The sequence below is a fragment of the Chiloscyllium punctatum genome, chromosome 12, assembly GCF_047496795.1.
Source record: "Chiloscyllium punctatum isolate Juve2018m chromosome 12, sChiPun1.3, whole genome shotgun sequence".
Taxonomy (NCBI): Eukaryota; Metazoa; Chordata; class Chondrichthyes; order Orectolobiformes; family Hemiscylliidae; genus Chiloscyllium; species Chiloscyllium punctatum.
The window spans coordinates 24,040,278-24,058,568 of record NC_092750.1 but is presented as its reverse complement, the minus strand read 5'-3'; the positions used below and the strand labels follow the sequence as shown (position 1 = coordinate 24,058,568).

Here is an 18,291-nt window from a genome sequence, read left to right as displayed (position 1 = left end):
TTTGAACAGGTCAGGACAAGGGTTATTATTTGACTAATTTAATGAGGTACTCAGGAACAGTATACAGTCAAATTATGAAAATTGCCACAATCTAAGTGCCCAAAGTAGAGTTCAGGCAAAAATCACAAACATACAAATTGAAGAGCACATTTCTATTTATAAAACACAAGTGCACTCTTAAGAGTGGAATAATTTTTCATAATTCTACTATTTTGACATGATTGCCAGGCTGACAAACAATATTTCTGCACTTGTAACGTGGACAGAAGTAAAAGAAAGAACGAGTTTTATTTGTATATTTTGTGCTAAATGGTAAATCTGAATACTTCATTCTGGTTATTTACAGCAGAGGTGAGTCACTGAACTGAAAATTCTTACTGCTTCCATGACTCACTCCTAATTTGACTACTGTTTAGAGTTTAAGACAGCTCAATTTGTCAATGTTAATCAATTTTCTCGACAAATGCTCTCTCCAAACACTTTCACATGAAAAGCAGCAATTAAAACATAGATTGCAACTGCTTTTTCATGCCAAGTGGTCATTGAGTTCTAATGGACATTCCATCCATCAGGACCATTCCAGTCATGTTTTATCTAGTTTTATTTCATATGCAGTTGATTACACTTCTACCAAGAAGTGTTTGGAAGGTCTTGTGGCACAGCAGGTAATGTCCCATACCTGGATTTGATAGCAATGGAACATGTGTACCTAATGCAGTCAAAGCAGATTGACAATCAATAGCAAAAGCCTTCCACTATGCCTATGTCAGGGACCAAGCACAGAAACATCTCCTGGTCATCCATGATTGATGTCAAGTGGCACCTCTCAAGCTTTAGCCCTGGAAATAGGCTAATCCAGAAAAACCAGCCCTGAAACAAAACATAAACATGTCTGTGTCTGTTTCATGTCACTAGACAAGGGAACATCTCCCAAGTCTAACATGCAGCCAGTTAATAATCAAGAGACAGTAACATGAACTTCATTCCAAGTGTTATAAAGTCCACTTGGTACACTAATGGATAGTGTACTCCTCAGATGCAATAAAATTAAAAGCCCAGCATCACCACCATTCAAATCATAAAAGGTGATAGCATTCCAGATGAAAACAGACGATCAACATAAATTTCCAGCTATTGCTATTCACCATGTCAGCCAGACCCAGTCCAAAAGCATCCCACCAACATAATAAACCTTGCCCTCCGCTTGCACCTATTTAGAAACTTAACGGTATTGCACCTCACACCATATCCATAAGGCACCACCACAAAGATTTTCACAACACAAAAACATCTTGATCAGTTCAAATGTCCCACCACTTAAAAGAAAATATTTCACTTTATCTCTTTATAGGAATTTTCCATTCATTAAAATGCAGCCAATTTAGCAGCTGGCAACCACCACAAAACAAAGTAAACTGCTCAGTAGCTGTCTTGCTCCTACAATGCAGTCCATTAAACATCCCTGAAGTCGAAAGCTATTCTGTAGTAAATACAAAATTAATGAATGTATAAAAGTATAATGGTTCTGAAAATAATTAGGCTTATCCTGATACTTGGCTCCACATTCTTAAAAATGCCACTAATAACTGTTACACACAATGGTCGTTCCTTTTCATTGTGGCCTCAGATTGGCTTTTGCAACATTTTTCAAATAAATAAAATATTTAATCAGATTGTATTCCTGAAAAATATATTGCATTCATTGACATTGTTGTGGGTAACCTTTAATGTAATGAAAAATGAAATGTACTGTCTCTCTCACTGTTTCAGTTTGAAATTTACATGTGGAATTCAGCAAACTTTAAACTGAAAGGAATTACTATTCGGAAACATTTTTTACACTTGCTGGAAGAAACAGGTTTACATTTACCTTCAGTTTTGAAGACTCTTTTCAATTGTTGAGAGAAATAAATTATCATTCTTAATTGTTAAGAGATAGACAAGGGTAATTTCTCAAATTAGCAGGCACAACTTCACCGAAGGTTTACAAATAAGATTGCTACCTCTCTCAGCTTCCACTTGAGTCTCTAAGATTTAGACTCCTCTCTAGGACATGATAAGTAACTCAAGAACAAAAAAAAATCCATGTTTTTTAAAGATTCTTTTAACAGTATTTATTTTTAAAATATCAGACAGTTGAAGAGTTTGTTGACTGGGAATGATGAGTTATCCAACTGATTAAATAAGAATTGCTGACATTCTTATTACTTTAAGGAGGTGGTAGTCGAAGATGGATATGTCAGACAACCGATAGTGGGAGTACACAAACAATGCTTTTCTCCATTGGAAAATGAAAAGGGAGGTAATGAGCAGTAATTTCTCCAATCTTTCCAAAGATGGGTATGTGGTAAGCAGCGGTTGACTATGGTTCACCTTAAACGGGATATCAGCAAGTAGTTATGGTCCTTTAGCTGATCAGAGGATGAAAAGGTTACTGAGTAATGGCAATCCTGGCATTATGTAAATGCATTCTCTATTACTGAGCACACCATCTGACTCATCATGAGCAATATAAGAGTACATTGATGGAGTACTATGTAAAGTATTATGTTGAAGCTGGTTCAAGGATGTAACATGTTTTGCATTTAGAAAATGTTGACAAACCACTCATTGTTTCTGACATCATTTTAATATAACTTAGTATAACTGTCTTTAACATATCCCAGCCCAAGTGTTATTGTACTCACATATTTTACGTAGGAAGGGAACGTACACCCATGGATAACCTCAAGGTTAATAAGCACACTTTTACAAAAGTACTGTATTAGGGAATACATCAGCTAAACAACATACTTTTTATTGGTTAAAGTGAACGAGTTGAAATTACTAATTTCAATCTGTTGCCTCAAGACCATCAAGTTAACTATCCACAGAACAATCTGTATATGCCAAATTAAATAAATTAGTAAACGATGTAATAAGCAGTTTAGTATGTAAGGGGTTAAAGTTCCATTGCCCTTACTACATATTGGGATACGTCAGGTCTTTTAAGAACAAAGTAGTGGCAACAAATCTGAGAACCATTTTGCAAGAAGCAGTTCAGTCCTGTTGTTGCATAGCTACTTATGTGTATAAGCTAAATCTGGACTTGCTTTGTTTCACATACAACAGCATTTGTTGATACTTATACTGAAAGTACAAGAAATACAGCTGTGGCTGTCTACGATCATCATGGAAAAAGGCTGCTGGGCATATTTCCAGAACAGTATTATACAAATTTCATGGGCAGATACACCATACCCATTGAATTGCTGTAACCGTATGCGCCCTTATTTGGGTAGGAACTGAGAACTATTAGTTTACAAAGAGATAACTAATCAAGACAGAGATATTAAAACAGGAGTGGAAAAAAGTACCATTGAAGTGTAGGGCCTGAGATTGGAATCTTGAGGTGGAATGTGAACAATACTTCTGTTAGCGAAGTCCCTAAAATGAGAAGAAAGAATAAATTAAAAGTGTTGACATACACACCAGTAGAAGAGGTAATATCAACAATATTAATGAAGCATCCAATTTACTTGCAACTGACTGTAATGAAATGTTAACAGCTGTAGAATTAAAAAAGGTACTCACTGAGGAGCAGCCTTAAGATTCAACAATTCTGAACGTAAATATCTAAATTGCTTATTTAGGAAAACATTAATTTGAACAATGCACAAGATGGGTTCAGAATTTCTTCTTAAGTACAATTTTTATTAATTCTGTGCCTCATTAGGTTTGACTGCTGCTGTTGAGTTTGTAAAACCTACTGAGACACTGGCTTAGATTTTTCTTGGGCATTGCTAGTTGGTTACCTCCCAGTACCTGTCTCAGTCTGTGGTCCCTTAAATTCTCCTCTTTAGCCACTGACAACTATAGACGAATTTCACTCCATGGTAGGTGATATTACATGTGGAACAGTTTGGCCCATCAATGCTCCTATTCAGGAAGGATGAAACAGTTTGTAATTCTGCCATCCTACTTTGAACTTTTATTCATAGAATCCCTACAGTGTGGAAAGAGGCCATTTGACCTAAGTTCACATCAACCCTTTGAACAGTAACCCTCCCAGACCCATTCCCCTACTCTAATATTCTACATTTACCCTTGATTAATGCACCTAACCTCACATCCCTGAACACAATGGGAAACTTAGCAACACCAATTCACCTAATCTGCACATCTTTGGATTGTGGGAAGAAACTGTAGTACCCGGAGAACATCCATGCAGACAAGGGGAGAATGTGCAAAGTCCATACAGTCACCCAAGGCTGGAATCAAACCCCGGTCACTGGTGCTGTGAGGCAGCAGTTTTAACCACTGAGCCACTGTGCTGCCTCAGTAGTCATTGTAATCAGTTCAAGTGCAAGGCAGTAACACAATTACCCACCAACTTGTCCCTTTAATCTTTCATAGTGAAAAGACAATTATGTCTGATTATGCTGCATTTTATTACATTGTACACATGATGCGAAAACAAGTCTGTAATTCTGCAGGTTTTCACCATGACATAAAGGTCATAAAGTCATAGAGATGTAAGCATGGAAACAGGTCCTTCAGTCCAACCCGTCCATGCTGACCAGATATCCCAACCAAATCTAGTCCCACCCTCCAGCACCTAGCCCATATCCCTCCAAACCCTTCCTATTCATACACCCATCCAAATGCCTCTTAAATGTTGCAATTGTACCAGCCTCCACCACTTCCTCTGGCAGCTCATTCCATACACTGTGTCGCTTATGTCTCTTTTATATCTTTCCCCTCTCACCCTAAACCTATGCCCTCTAGTTTTGGACTCCCCAACCCCAGGGAAAAGAGACTTTGCCTATTTACCCTATCCATGCCCCTCATAATTTTGTAAACCTCTATAAGGTCACTCCTCAGCCTCCGATGCTCCAGGGAAAACAGCCCCAGCCTGTTCAGCCTCTCCCTATAGCTCAGATCCTCCAACCCTGGCAACATCCTTGTCAATCTTTTCTGAATCCTTTCAAGTTTCACAACATCTTTCCAATAGGAAGGAGACCAGAATTGCATGCAATATGCCAACAGTGGCCCAACCAATGTCCTGTACAGTTGCAATATGACCTCCCAACTCCTGTACTCAATACTTTGACCAATAAAGGAAAGTATACCAAACGCCTTCTTCATTATCCTATCTACCTGTGACTCCACTTTCAAGGAGCTATGAACCTGCACTCCAAGACCTCTTTGTTCAGCAACACTCCCGAGGACCTTATCATTAAGTGTATAAGTCCTGCTAAGATTTGCTTTCCCAAAATGCAACACCTTGCACTTATCTAAATTAAACTCCATCTGCTACTCCTCAGCTCATTGGCCCATCTAATGAAGATCCCGTTGTAATCTAAGGTAACCTTCTTCACTGTCCACTATACTTCAAATTTTGGTGTTATCTGCAAATTTACTAACTATAACTCTTATGCTCACATCCAAATCATTTATGTAATGATGAAAAGTAGTGGACTCAGCACTGAACCTTGTAGCACTCCACTGGTCACAGGCCTCCAGTCTGAAATACAACTCTCCACCACTACCCTCTGTTTTCTACCTTTGAGCCAGTTCTGTATCCAATTGGCTAGTTCTTCCTAAATTCCATGAGATCTAATCTTGTTAACCAGTCTCACATGGAAAACCTTGTCAAACGCCTTACTGAAGTCCAAACTGATCACATCTACCGCTCTGCCCTCATCAATCCTCTTTGTTACTTCTTCAAAAAACTCAATCAAGTTCATGAGGCATGACTTCCCATGCACAAAGCCATGTTGACTATCCCTAATCAGTCCTTGCCTTTCCAAATATGTGTAAATCCTGTCCCTCAGGATTCCCTCCAACAACTTGCCCACCAATGTCAGGCCCAACGGTCTATAGTTACCTGGCTTGACCTTACCATCTTTCTGAAATAGTGGCACCACGTTAGCCAACCTCCAGTCTTCCGGCACCTCACCTGTGACTATCAATGATACAAATATCTCAGCAAAGGGTCCAGCGATCACTACCCTCGCTTCCCACAGAGTTCTAGGTACACCTGAATAGATCCTGGGATTTATCCACCTTTATGCGTTTCAACACATCCAGCACTTCTTCCTCTGTAATACGGACATTTTTCAAGATGTCACCATCTATTTCCCTACATTCTATATCTTCCATGTCCTTCTCCACAGTAAACACTGATGCAAGATACTCATTTAGTATCTCCCGATCTCCTGCGCCTATTCACTCCCTAGTTACCCTTTTGTGTGTTCAAATATTCATTCAAACATGTAAGCATTCACTCACTACTTCATGAAAAATTCATTTCAGGCCCATGCTGTTATATAAATATTCAGTCATCGAGCACCAGAGAAATAACATAGGGGAGATCATCAAAGTTTAAAGCAATAAAAACAAGAAGCTGTCATAGTAGGAAAGTGAAAACAGGGTATTAAAAATAACAACACCTAAATAGAAAATATTTTCTGCTTTTCTTATTGTTTCTACTCTAGGCTCTGATGCAATTAAAGAAAGGACTGATTTCTATATCTGAATTCATTGTACACAGTCACTTACCCCTACTCTCAGATTCACAAATACCTCCCTCAAGTACTTTCTGTTTTTGAGAAAGGTCATAAGTACAACTTAGTCTGAACTGCTGAGGTTTCATAAATAAACCAAAAATAATCCAAGTTCAGGTCACAATCAAGTTCAACACACATTCTAACTCGATTCTGAGCATTAATTTGTACTATACTACCCAATCTGTGATAATTACAATGCACATTGACAGGCAAGTGAAATTTTAGATTTTTTTTAATGACTTCATAATCTTTTTACGATTACACTATATCTTTCAAAGTAAAGCAAGACTGAACTAAGATTAAAGTAAAGATCCAAATCATTAGGGTTTGATGAGCTATTGTACCCTTAATAAGTTTGCCAAACAAGGACATCAAATGAAACTTTTGATGCCCAATCACATGTACATTTTTCTTAATAATAATTTTATTAGCTGAATCAAATATAGGGAAAGTAACATTGGCTTGGATTTTCCAATTTTAGGCATAGTGCCATTTTTGGGGAATTTCACCAGGCGCCCCACCATGGTGACTTTTTTTATGCTCCACTCCACACCTCATCAATTATGCAGCCAGCTGCTTTGCAGTCCTTCTCATGCAGGAGGGGCAAAATTCCCAGTGCTGCTGGAACCGCTGGTGCCATATTTAAAGCCCAGCTGCACACCTCTTCACATGCTGGTAACCAGGAACTATTTCACATACCACCCTCTTAGGAAATGGAGATGGCCCCAAAAAGGAAACTAGCCCCGTGCTTTCAGCTAGGCACCTAGAGGGTCTGAGGGACAAGGCGATTGAGAAAAAAGATCATCCGATTCTCAGAGGACCACTAGGGGAGGCCACGGCACCAAATCCAGCCAGATTCCTGGGCCAGTGGCATCTCCAGGGTCAGATGGAATCTTCTGTGTTCCACAAGTGACACTACCTTCACTGTGCTACCTCTCACTCAATCTAACTCGACACTATATGTAAATGTCACCAATGCTCATGGACTATTCACTTCACTCATTATTGCATACAGCATTTCCACCCAATGGTTCTCACCCACCTCAGCTTCCACAAATGCTACACATTCATGGCTTCTGGCCAAAGGCTACATAATCTGCACAGGCTGACAACCTCCAAGTAAACACCAAGTGATTGGGAATTAACAAGTAAAGCTAAGATCCATGAGCTTTATCCTGTGTGTATTCATGAGATGGCAAAGCATCAAATCAAAGATATCCCTGGGCTCCAAAGTGAAGTCTGAGCTTACCCAATATCAGCCATGATCATTTGGGGAGGCTGGTGGTTTGTTGATCCTGAGAGGTAGAGGAGAACCATGTCCAAGCAGCATTCAAGGATAGGTTGGTGTTGGGACATTAAAATAGAGGCCCAGAGAGGCAACTGCAAAGCTACTGCTACCAGTTATCTTGACTTTCAAGTCAGGAATTGTCACTACCTGGCTTCCTGGGAAAGAGGGGAGAATTGCAATTGCATAGAAATGAGGTGACTTAGGTATTAACAAGATGGAAATAGATGGTAATAAGGCAGTGACCAATTATTAGTAAGATTCTGGTCTTGCTGTTGAAACCTTAAGGGCAATATTAGATTCTTTATCTCTACAAGAATTTAGTAAAAACAAACAGTGAGGTTCTTCCTCCTCTAACTGGACTTTAACACTCTCCCTGTTTCCCTACCCTTCCCTTTTGTTATTGCTGCACTGCCGCTGGTGGGTCGTGCTTCTTAATTGCTCCTTTAATTCGAAAACTGGTGATTTGGTGGCAGTTTAATTTTTGAAAAGCTAATATTAAACCAGAAGATCCAGGTTCAAATCCCACGTGCCTCAGAGAAGGTTGATTTAAATAAAGAGATGGGTTCTTCCACGTTTGGGGATTGATTTCTGGACAGGGAATGGGTCCAGAAGAGAATGGTCGCAAGATGCTAAACTATACATTGACAATAAAACTCCTGTAAATCTCTGAAAGCCTCTTGCTGTCCAATTCTAAATATGAATAGCAATCTAACAAACAATAACAGAGAGTAACAGGGTTCCTGATAATGAAAGCATTCATTGAATTAAAAGATTCAATCAGATACAAATTAATTATCTACATATTGGATGGTGTATGATTTAAAGAATGTTTCCCTTATGACAACACTGTTCACATTAAATGCATTCAACTTTTTCAAGATTATGGCTATAATGCAGGCACTGAAGTACAGAAAGCCCATTATGAAATATAAAGTGCATTTTCATAAACCATTACCAACTTAGGATTTTTATGAGAGGATTCATAAATAAGCTTGGCATTATAGCTGTGTCACCAAATATAAAAAAGGGTCAGCAGGAGATTAACAAATCAAACTCTTTAGGTTACAGTATAATAATGGATGACTTCCACAGATATCTGATGTAGCTGGACCCAACAATTAAAAAAGATAAATAACAATGCACTTTCTATGAAACTGAACATTTTTTTAAAGCAGAGAGCAAACGTAATGCCCACCCTCACCATAATTCTAAAATACCGCCAAAAAAGGGATTGAAAATTAAACATTTTCCAGGCTGTGGGAATGCCCTTTTGAAAATAAACCCTGTGCTTTCTACACTAATAATCCCCTTCAGACCTTCAGACAATGTTTTGCTTGCTCCCATGCATATGAAAGTATGCTGGGTATGCAATTAAGTTAGAAGACTGCATCCCACTATACTTTCAGTGTAATTACTGTTTTCACATGTCATAAAGTTGTATTAAGAGCATTTTTGAGTGGTCTGCTTTACAGAGCTGTGTCAGCCTTTTTATTTTTCTAATTTGGCATTTATAGCCTGATTTATACTTGCAAAAATGTTAGTATTGATACAAGGAATACTGTTGCAGCATTTTTCTACGGAGATAATGTCGAGTTTGTTTCTTTTACTTAATCTTTGATAAGATACTCTTCCCACTCTTCAAACTCACTGATATTTTCGGAAACCAAAGAGGCATAACTTGGGAAAATCATAAGTAATTCCTCTTCCAAAGCATTGCTTTCCCACACGCATCATACTTCCATAGCCAAAAGAAGAGCTTTAAATACAAGTTTAAAGATAGCTTTAAACACTAGTTCTCATAAAATCCGATGAACAGCCACTGTCAATTTTTTTCTCAAGTCCACATAAGGAATGGGGCTGTCTTCCAGAAGCCAATGCTATAGATATGCGTACATTTGCCAAAATCTGTTATATCCATGATTCTGCATTCAGCCTAGGCAACATAGCAACTTTAAGCCTCAAAAAATTCCCATTAAATTGAAGCAGCTACAGAAGTATGATTTGAGTAATTCAACCATTATTGTCATCTCCAAGCAGATGTTTAATACATTGCCTTTATCACCATCAAAATCGTGCACCAAGTTGGTTATACACTGCACAGACCTTGATCTTCATACCCATTCAAATTTACACCAAATTTATTATTTTTTAGCAATTTGATGGATACTCTATTCCATTTAACCAACTCAGTTGGAGTACCCATTAAACAATCTCTCAGATAATTTAGCGACCTGGTCTAATGGTCATCTTTTAATTGCCCAGTTAAGTGTTAAACTGGTGTTGATCAGATCACTGATAATTATAACAAAGTTTTTGATGCATCTACTCATGCCAAGACTAGTCTAATATGAACTCAGTCAATAGAACATAGAACATAGAACATAGAACAATACAGCACAGAACAGGCCCTTCGGCCCACGATGTTGTGCCGAACTTCTAACCTAGATTAAGCACCCATCCATGTACCCATCCAAATGCCGCTTAAAGGTCGCCAATGATTCTGACTCTACCACTCCCACGGGCAGCGCATTCCTTGCCCCCACCACTCTCTGGGTAAAGAACCCACCCCTGACATCTCCCCTATACCTTCCACCCTTCACCTTAAATTTATGCCCCCTTGTAACACTCTGTTGTACCCGGGGAAAAAGTTTCTGACTGTCTACTCTATCTATTCCTCTGATCATCTTATAAACCTCTATCAAGTCACCCCTCATCCTTCGCCGTTTCAACGAGAAAAGGCCGAGAACTCTCAACCTATTCTCATACGACCTATTCTCCATTCCAGGCAACATCCTGGTAAATCTCCTCTGCACCCTCTCCAAAGCTTCCACATCTTTCCTAAAGTGAGGCGACCAGAACTGCACACAGTACTCCAAATGTGGCCTAACCAAAGTCCTGTACAGCTGCAACATCACTTCACGACTCTTGAATTCAATCCCTCTGCTAATGAACGATAATACTCCATAGGCCTTCTTACAAACTCTATCCACCTGAGTGGCAACTTTCAAAGATCTATGTACATAGACCCCAAGATCCCTCTGTTCCTCCACCTGACTAAGAACCCTACCATTAACCCTGTATTCCGCATTCTTATTTGTTCTTCCAAAATGGACAACCTCACACTTGGCAGGGTTGAACTCCATCTGCCACTCCTCAGCCCAGCTCTGCAACATATCTAAGTCCCTTTGCAAACGACAAATGCCCTCCTCACTGTCCACAACTCCACCTATCTTCGTATCATCTGCAAATTTACTGACCCACCCTTCGACTCCCTCATCTAAGTCATTAATAAAAATTACAAACAGTAATATTTTAGTGTCTCCAATTTCATATATTCCATAGTTAGCTTCCAAAGGTTGAATTCTGCATATCCAAAGATATTATATATTGTTTTAAAGATATTGCAAATAAAAAGCACATGTTCAAAAATACCCTCATGAACATTACAACAGAAATTCTGTGCATTGCCATTATAGAATACTCCAGAATTGTGCTTGAGAATATTTGACTTGTTGCACGAGCAGAAACTTGATTGAACTAGGGAATTGTTGGCTACCAGTCAAAAAAGAAGTAAACCCTGTCCAAGTCCTCAAGGTTACATCATTTGCACCCTTGCGCAAGATAGCCTGTACTTGTAAGGATGCATTGTTGATACTTTTTCCCATCAATTAGCACCAAGGCAAGGTTACAACATACTGCTCTGACATTGTCCAACATCATGAGCATAATTTTCCCCTCCGTCGTGGTGTGGGCAAAGAGGAGAAAGTTAGAAAAATACAGTAAGAAAAATAATTAGAATCTGACAACAAGAAACCATTTCCCTATTTCCCCATTAAGCTTTAAATAATGGCTTTTGCAATTTGCCTGATTTCTATGCCACAAGCAATTCTCCTTTTCCAAGTAAACAGATGATGCAAATTCCCAAGATGTGAATCAGACAAGGACCTAACAATTCCAACTTGTGACTGGCATGGGTAAATCACCAGTCTCGATACCCTGCTCTCAAACCAACTCATACACCATCTTAGCCATCCAGGACTTTAGTCAGGAGCTCTGGGAGGCCTAGACCTTGCACAGTTTTACCAGGTCACTGTGTACAGGGACACACCTGTATCTCGCGTATATGAAAAGTTATGGTTCTTGGCTTGATTTCTTGTGCTTACTCACTTGGTGCTTACTTGGATGCTGCCAGTTTCTGTGGTTTTCATTGCTTTAAAGCCCAAGGAAAGAGTCTGTGGTTGTCACAGAGGGGAACACTGAATACTCGAGGGAGTGGACATGATGTTATATGGTACAGTGCTACATGACTAGTTTTGCAGCAAACACATTGTATGTGGTACAAGCATGTGGCCATGCATGAAAGTCAAAGGGCAGCTGTCTTCCATGGAGTCAAAGTGGACTGCAGTCAGTCAGGAGGTTGGTCTGCCATTTGGTGCTACCAGATTCATGTCCTTGCAGTTCAAGGATTGGGTCACAATCCGTACTGTAGGTTAAGTGCTACCTGTCTGGAGATCACAGTTAAATCAGTAAAGGTGCAATGGAGATCTCTCTGGGGAGTGAGATATTTGTTGCTGCAACAGGGCAATGGGAGAGAGTGAATACGTTGGAAATGAATGGAAGAGCAGTTCAAAATGATGCTCAAGCAAGAGAGGTAGTGAGGTGTCCCCAGTGACTGAGTAGGAAACACAAACAACGGGAAGGTTAGTCGTTTGGGAAGACAGGTGGGTGAGAGCCATTGAGAGGATATCATGCATGCAATAGTCAGAACTGTTGTCTAACAGTCTGGGTGAGAAACATGCGCAATGGCAGAGTTTGAGTCATTCTGACCCTCTGAGGTCAGACAGTGCAAAAGAGCATTGTCCTGTGACAAAGCACCAAGCTGCACCACTGTGTATCCAAGCTGGCTATGAGAGGTGACATGCTCTCCTTTGCCACTAGCACCTACAGGTCCCTGTCCAGATAGCAGAGAGCCAATGTTACATTCTGAGCCATTTCCTGAGTGATTTTGGTCAGGCATTACAGTATGAGTGACAGTTCTTGGCTTGCAGAGTTTGAAATGGTGGGCAGTTGAGTATTAAATATGGTGCTGATAGGCCTTGACAATGGCCAGCAGTTCCACTTCTCTAGTGACAATTCCACAAGATGGATGCCAAAAAAATCTGGTTGCATAACTAATGAGGTGAAGAACAGAAATTTGTGAGTAAAGTGTTGTTACAAACCCTGCAGAACCAGGATCAGACTTGAGAAAGACACTTTAACTGAAAATGGAATATTTCAGCTCCCCACAATGAAAATAAAGCATAAAGTTACTAAAATCGTAAGTAACCCAACTGAAATCAGATAACACAGTTTATTTAATGTTGGGTTTTGTCAGAATTTACTGAGCAGATTTAATGCAGTAATTCAGTGAATAAAAAGGGGAGGAAAAACAAACCACTTTTGCAAAATAGTACATCGTACACAAATAACCTCCATTATTATCTGATATATTTAAAATTATGTACTTGGCACATGCAGATACCAAATTCCTGGCATCACAATTGGTTCAAGGGAAAACTATTTTAAAATGCCTCATAATAAGCAGCCACAAACTGATGAGCAGATCTAATTAGCAAAGTTTCTACAATGAGAAATTCAATTCTGAATGATCCAAACTTCTATTTATTTAAGAATTAAATTTTGTGTCCTAACAAGGGTACTTTAGTAGATTAACGAATAGACCAACGTTTCTTTTAGTGATTATTTCCATTTCTTAAGTGGAAAATTAGCAACAGGTAAGATCCGTAATCTTAGATTTTCAAGCAGCTTGCATACCTTTGTATTTCCAGTGGAATGTTGGATATTTATGGTCATAACTGCATTAAAGTCTTTCAATTAATTTTCACTGGCATCAATTAGATGTCCAAGCAATTTTCTTTGGACATTAATACCAAGTCTAAGCCGACCCTCACATATAAAAGGAGAATCCAAGTTGTAGAGCTTTGAGCTGTAGAGTATTTTATATAAAAATCTTAAATGAAGAATATGTTTCAACTTTGGACCTTTTTTTCTTGCTATTGTAACTTGTATGGTAACTAGAACGATAGGTCAGATATATAATTATTTGGAATAATTTCACCCTGCTAAGTCTGAAGCCTCCACATAAGCATGTTAGTATGCTTTTAGCCTATCTCTGAAATACTACTCAATCCTGCTCATTACTGAACGTGTGAGCAATCAAAAATAGAAACAATACCAATAACTGAAAATCCCGAGAATCTAATCACAAGAACATCTTTGAAAATCAAACAAAGGAATCATGATTTTTTTTTGTCTCCTGCTGTCTTATTAAATTCATTTGTTATTAGATTCCCTACAGTGTGGAAACAGGCCCTTCGGCCCAACAGGTCCACACCGACCCTCTGAAGAGCAACCCACCCAAACCCCTTTTCCCTCTGACTAATACATCTAATTGACAATTTAAGCATGGGCAATTCACCTAACCTGCAAATCTTTGGACTGCAGGAGGAAACCCACACAGACACGGGGAGAATGTACAAATGCCACACAGACAGTCACCCAAGGTTGGAATTGAACCTGGGACCCTGGTGCTGTGAGGCAACAGTGCTAACCACTGAGCCACTATACAAATAGATTAGATTAGATTAGATTACTTACAGTGTGGAAACAGGCCCTTCGGCCCAACAAGTCCACACCGCCCCGCCGAAGCGTAACCCACCCATATCCCTACATCTACATTTACCCCTTACTTAACACTATGGGCAATTTAGCATGGCCAATTCACCTGGCCTGCACATCTTTGGACTGTGGGAGGAAACCGGAGCACCCGGAGGAAACCCACGCAGACACGGGGAGAACGTGCAAACTCCACACAGTCAGTCGCCTGAGGCGGGAATTGAACCCGGGTTCAATTCCCGGGTGAGTGTGTCAGCGTGAGTGTGTCAGCGTGAGTGTGTCAGGGTGAGTGTGTCAGGGTGAGTGTCACAGTGTGAGTGTGTCAGCTAACCACTGTGCCACCGTGCCGCCCACAAATACTTATGGCACTGCCAAAAGTATTGGCTTGAAGGTGAAATTAAGGCTATGTAAGGCAGCTGAAGTATAATTTTTTTTCTTATTTTAATTTATTCACTTTTGGGTTGTGGGTGTCACTGGCTGGCGAGCATTTATTGCTCATCCTTGGTTGCTTTCGAGAAGGTGGTGATGAGTTGCCTTCTTGAACCACTGCAGTCCACCGTCTGTAGGTTGACCCTCAATGCCATTAGGGAGGGAATTCCAGGATTTTGACCCAGCGACAGTCAAGGAATGGTGACATATTTTCACGTCAGGATGGTAAGTGGCTTGGAGAGGAACTTGAAGGTGGTGATGGTGTTCCCATGTACCTCCTGCCCACTTCCTTCTCAATGGAGTTGGTCATAGGTTTAGAAGATGCTGTCTGAGGATCTTTGTAGATAGCACACAATGCTGCTACTGAGCTTCAGTGGTGGAGAGGGTGGATGCATGAAATAGTCATAAACCCAAAGATCACACAGCATCAACTGTGCTCATCAATGCAGTTTTTTTTAACACTATCATTACAAACAAGTAACCCCATTGACATTATCAGCAATCTCCATTTTAAGTACCATATTCAGAAATAACTCAAAAACTCAATGACATAGGCAGTGAAATGTTTATGTTTGTGACTGATTTTATAGGTTGATGGGAAGATTCCTTAATGGCAAAATTTATCAGAGTCACCAATCAACGATATAAATTAAATGCCTTTTTTTGCTGAAAGGTCATTTTCAGAAATCCCTTCGTAAATCTAATTCTGCAATCTACTATAAAAAAGGACCATTTGCAGCAGGCAAGACCCAGCAAGGAGTCAACTACATAAAGTGTTGTGTGACCAATGGCTGTAATTTTGCCAGATAGCTGTCAAAATATTCAATACTGTTGCTCCAGGTCAAACGTACATGATGCTATTCAGAAGTAGATGTCTGATAATATTACTGTCCCAACAAAGACAGCAGCTCAACAACTAAAGCAAATTTGAGTCAGCTGGAATATGAAGAGACGTCAAAACAAACAATTATTGTACCCAATGCTACAAAACATGATTTTATTTGCATGTTATTATTTGTCTCAGTTATAGAAGTTAATTAATCTCCCCTATCACTTGTGCAATCTGGTTGCGAAAGCAGAGTCACAAATTGGCATTCTAAGTATTTAAATCCTTGTACAAAGGCATACTCTCAAGTAAACACAATTACTACTAAATTCTATGATTACAAACTCAGTCCAAGAAAGGGGCTCTTATGATCAAATACAGCCTCTTCAGATTCCAGCCCTTCTGCTGATCTAATCGAGCAACAATCACATCCAGTTAAAACACTTGTTCTAATGAGATTTCAATGGATTGCTGCACTCATAAATAGGTTAATGTCATGCTAGATTACATTTGAGTCCAAAAGTGCATGTTATTCTGTTGTTTGAGGTTCTTCCATTCCTAACAAAAAATAATTCCAGTCGAACTCACTAGTCTCAGATTTCAGATATGCAATAACCTCCTATAGCTCTAATGGGGCAAAGAATTTACAATCCTACTATTGAAGGGGATTTTAAATAGGAAAATTCTTGCCAAATTAATTACAAGTGTTTGCTAGCTCTCAAATGAAGCTGAAAATCTGGATCTTTCAAATACTAAACACTCAAATAACATAACTCAGGACTCTTTTTGTACTTGTTCTTCTCCTGTTGCAATTCAATCTGAACATTTTAAAGGGTCATCACTTTTCCAGAACATCTGCAGCATACAAAACTTATCTGCAAGATGGGTACTGCTCCTCGGATGCTGCCTGAACTGCTGTGCTCTTCCAGCACCACTAATCCAGAATCCAGTACTGAGACGTCTACAACTCCCTCAAACAACATCTATTGCAATAGATATCAGAATTTGGAAGCTTTACGTGCATGCATTATAATATGAACGGAATTAATCTCTAAAGGAGAAGAAATACTGAATTATCTGTGCAACATGTAAGGCATATGTGTTTTATTAGGTCCATCTAAAAAGTTTGAATATTCCTCAGAAGTGTCTCTGGTAAATTAACTTTCTGTGTGCCACTAATCTAACTCGTGGGCAGAGTGCCCACAAATTGCAAACAGGACCAGAAACTAATAGATATACAAATAATTATTATTATGGTAAACCTTGTAGAAAATATGGGCATTGTGCACTGTCAAAGAGAAGTGAGCCCTACCCTTTCGGTGGAATCAAACTCAGGGAATGCCTTTCTGTAAATTTCAACAGAAGAAAAATCTTCAATCTTCTCATAATAGAATAACAAAGGTGGCCTTTTCCTTGCCAAAAAGGCAAATGATCTTTTTAAAAGAATTGGAAATGAGAAATGCCCCTACAAATTCAAGTAAATTTACAATCCTATGCTGTCTTCTATAAGCATTGTTATTTTATAAACGTAGAACATCAGAGCAGGAGTAGACCATTCTCCCCTCTCAGCTTGCTCCACCATTCAGTATGATTATGGCTGATCCTCCAACTCCACTTTCTCATGATAGCCTTCGATGCTGTTAGCCATAAGAACTGTATTCACCTTGAAAACATCCAATGTTGTGGCCTCAACCATTTTCTGCGACAGAGAATTCCACAGGTTCCCTGTTCACTTGATTAAGACATTCCTGATTTTTAAAAAGTCTTTAAAGCAAGTACTGAACACAAATCAAGTGTTAGTTTGTCCAATCTATTAATTGTTTTTGAACAATGAATAAAAGCATTTGTGTATGATAACATTGCTGGAGGTGAAGTTTCTTTATTTCACTGCTGTACAGCTTGATTTAGGCCAGATTTGCCTTGTTATTAGACAGATGTCACAGCGTTGCTGAGATTATTGGCATGCCTTCGCAGTCAGCATTATTGAAAACACAATCCTGAAGTCCAAATTCAATTGGCAACATAGCTATCAGTCCATGTTCCCATAAACACTGGTACATTCACTGTATTTGAACACTTAGCCAGCAAAGAGGAATTAGCACTATTAAAACAAACCTTATTGAACAGACTTATCTGCAAGACAAAGGTGATCTAAATGCAGCATGAATCCCAACAGGAGGTTGTAGTTCAGCAGACTTCAGAATAGCTACAGCCACAGTTTTTTATGGTCATATAGAACTCATGCCAATCAAGAAGATGGCTCATCACCACATCCTCGACAGCAATTAAGAATGCACAATAAATTCCAGCTTAACCAGCATCATCCACATCCCATGAAAGAATAGAACAAAAAGCAGTAAGTTAAGCCTCCAAGTACGGAACATGCTCAGGGAACCCTCTAATAGTGTGACAATGTAGTCCAAATTCCTGGATAGCAAATATACTTGTCACAAGGAAAATAAGGCCCAGAACTAGATTGGGTTGGGATATGTGGTTGGACGGTTGGACCAAAGGGTCTGTTT

The 18,291-nt window shown here is 39.3% G+C and overlaps 1 protein-coding gene across 22 annotated transcripts in view; it reads right to left on the bottom strand.

Annotated features, from left to right (window-relative positions):
* The window catches only part of atp2b2 (ATPase plasma membrane Ca2+ transporting 2), an 824,012-nt gene that overhangs the window by 669,620 nt on the left and 136,101 nt on the right, over window positions 1-18,291 (bottom strand). For 21 of the 22 annotated variants that reach the window (XM_072582139.1, XM_072582135.1, XM_072582136.1 and 18 more), the window contains exon 2: window positions 3,357-3,426. The exons of the other annotated variant lie outside the window; for it this stretch is intronic. The gene's annotated coding sequence lies outside the window, so the exon portion shown is untranslated. The remainder of the gene's footprint in view (window positions 1-3,356; window positions 3,427-18,291) is intronic. 22 annotated transcript variants of the gene reach the window in all.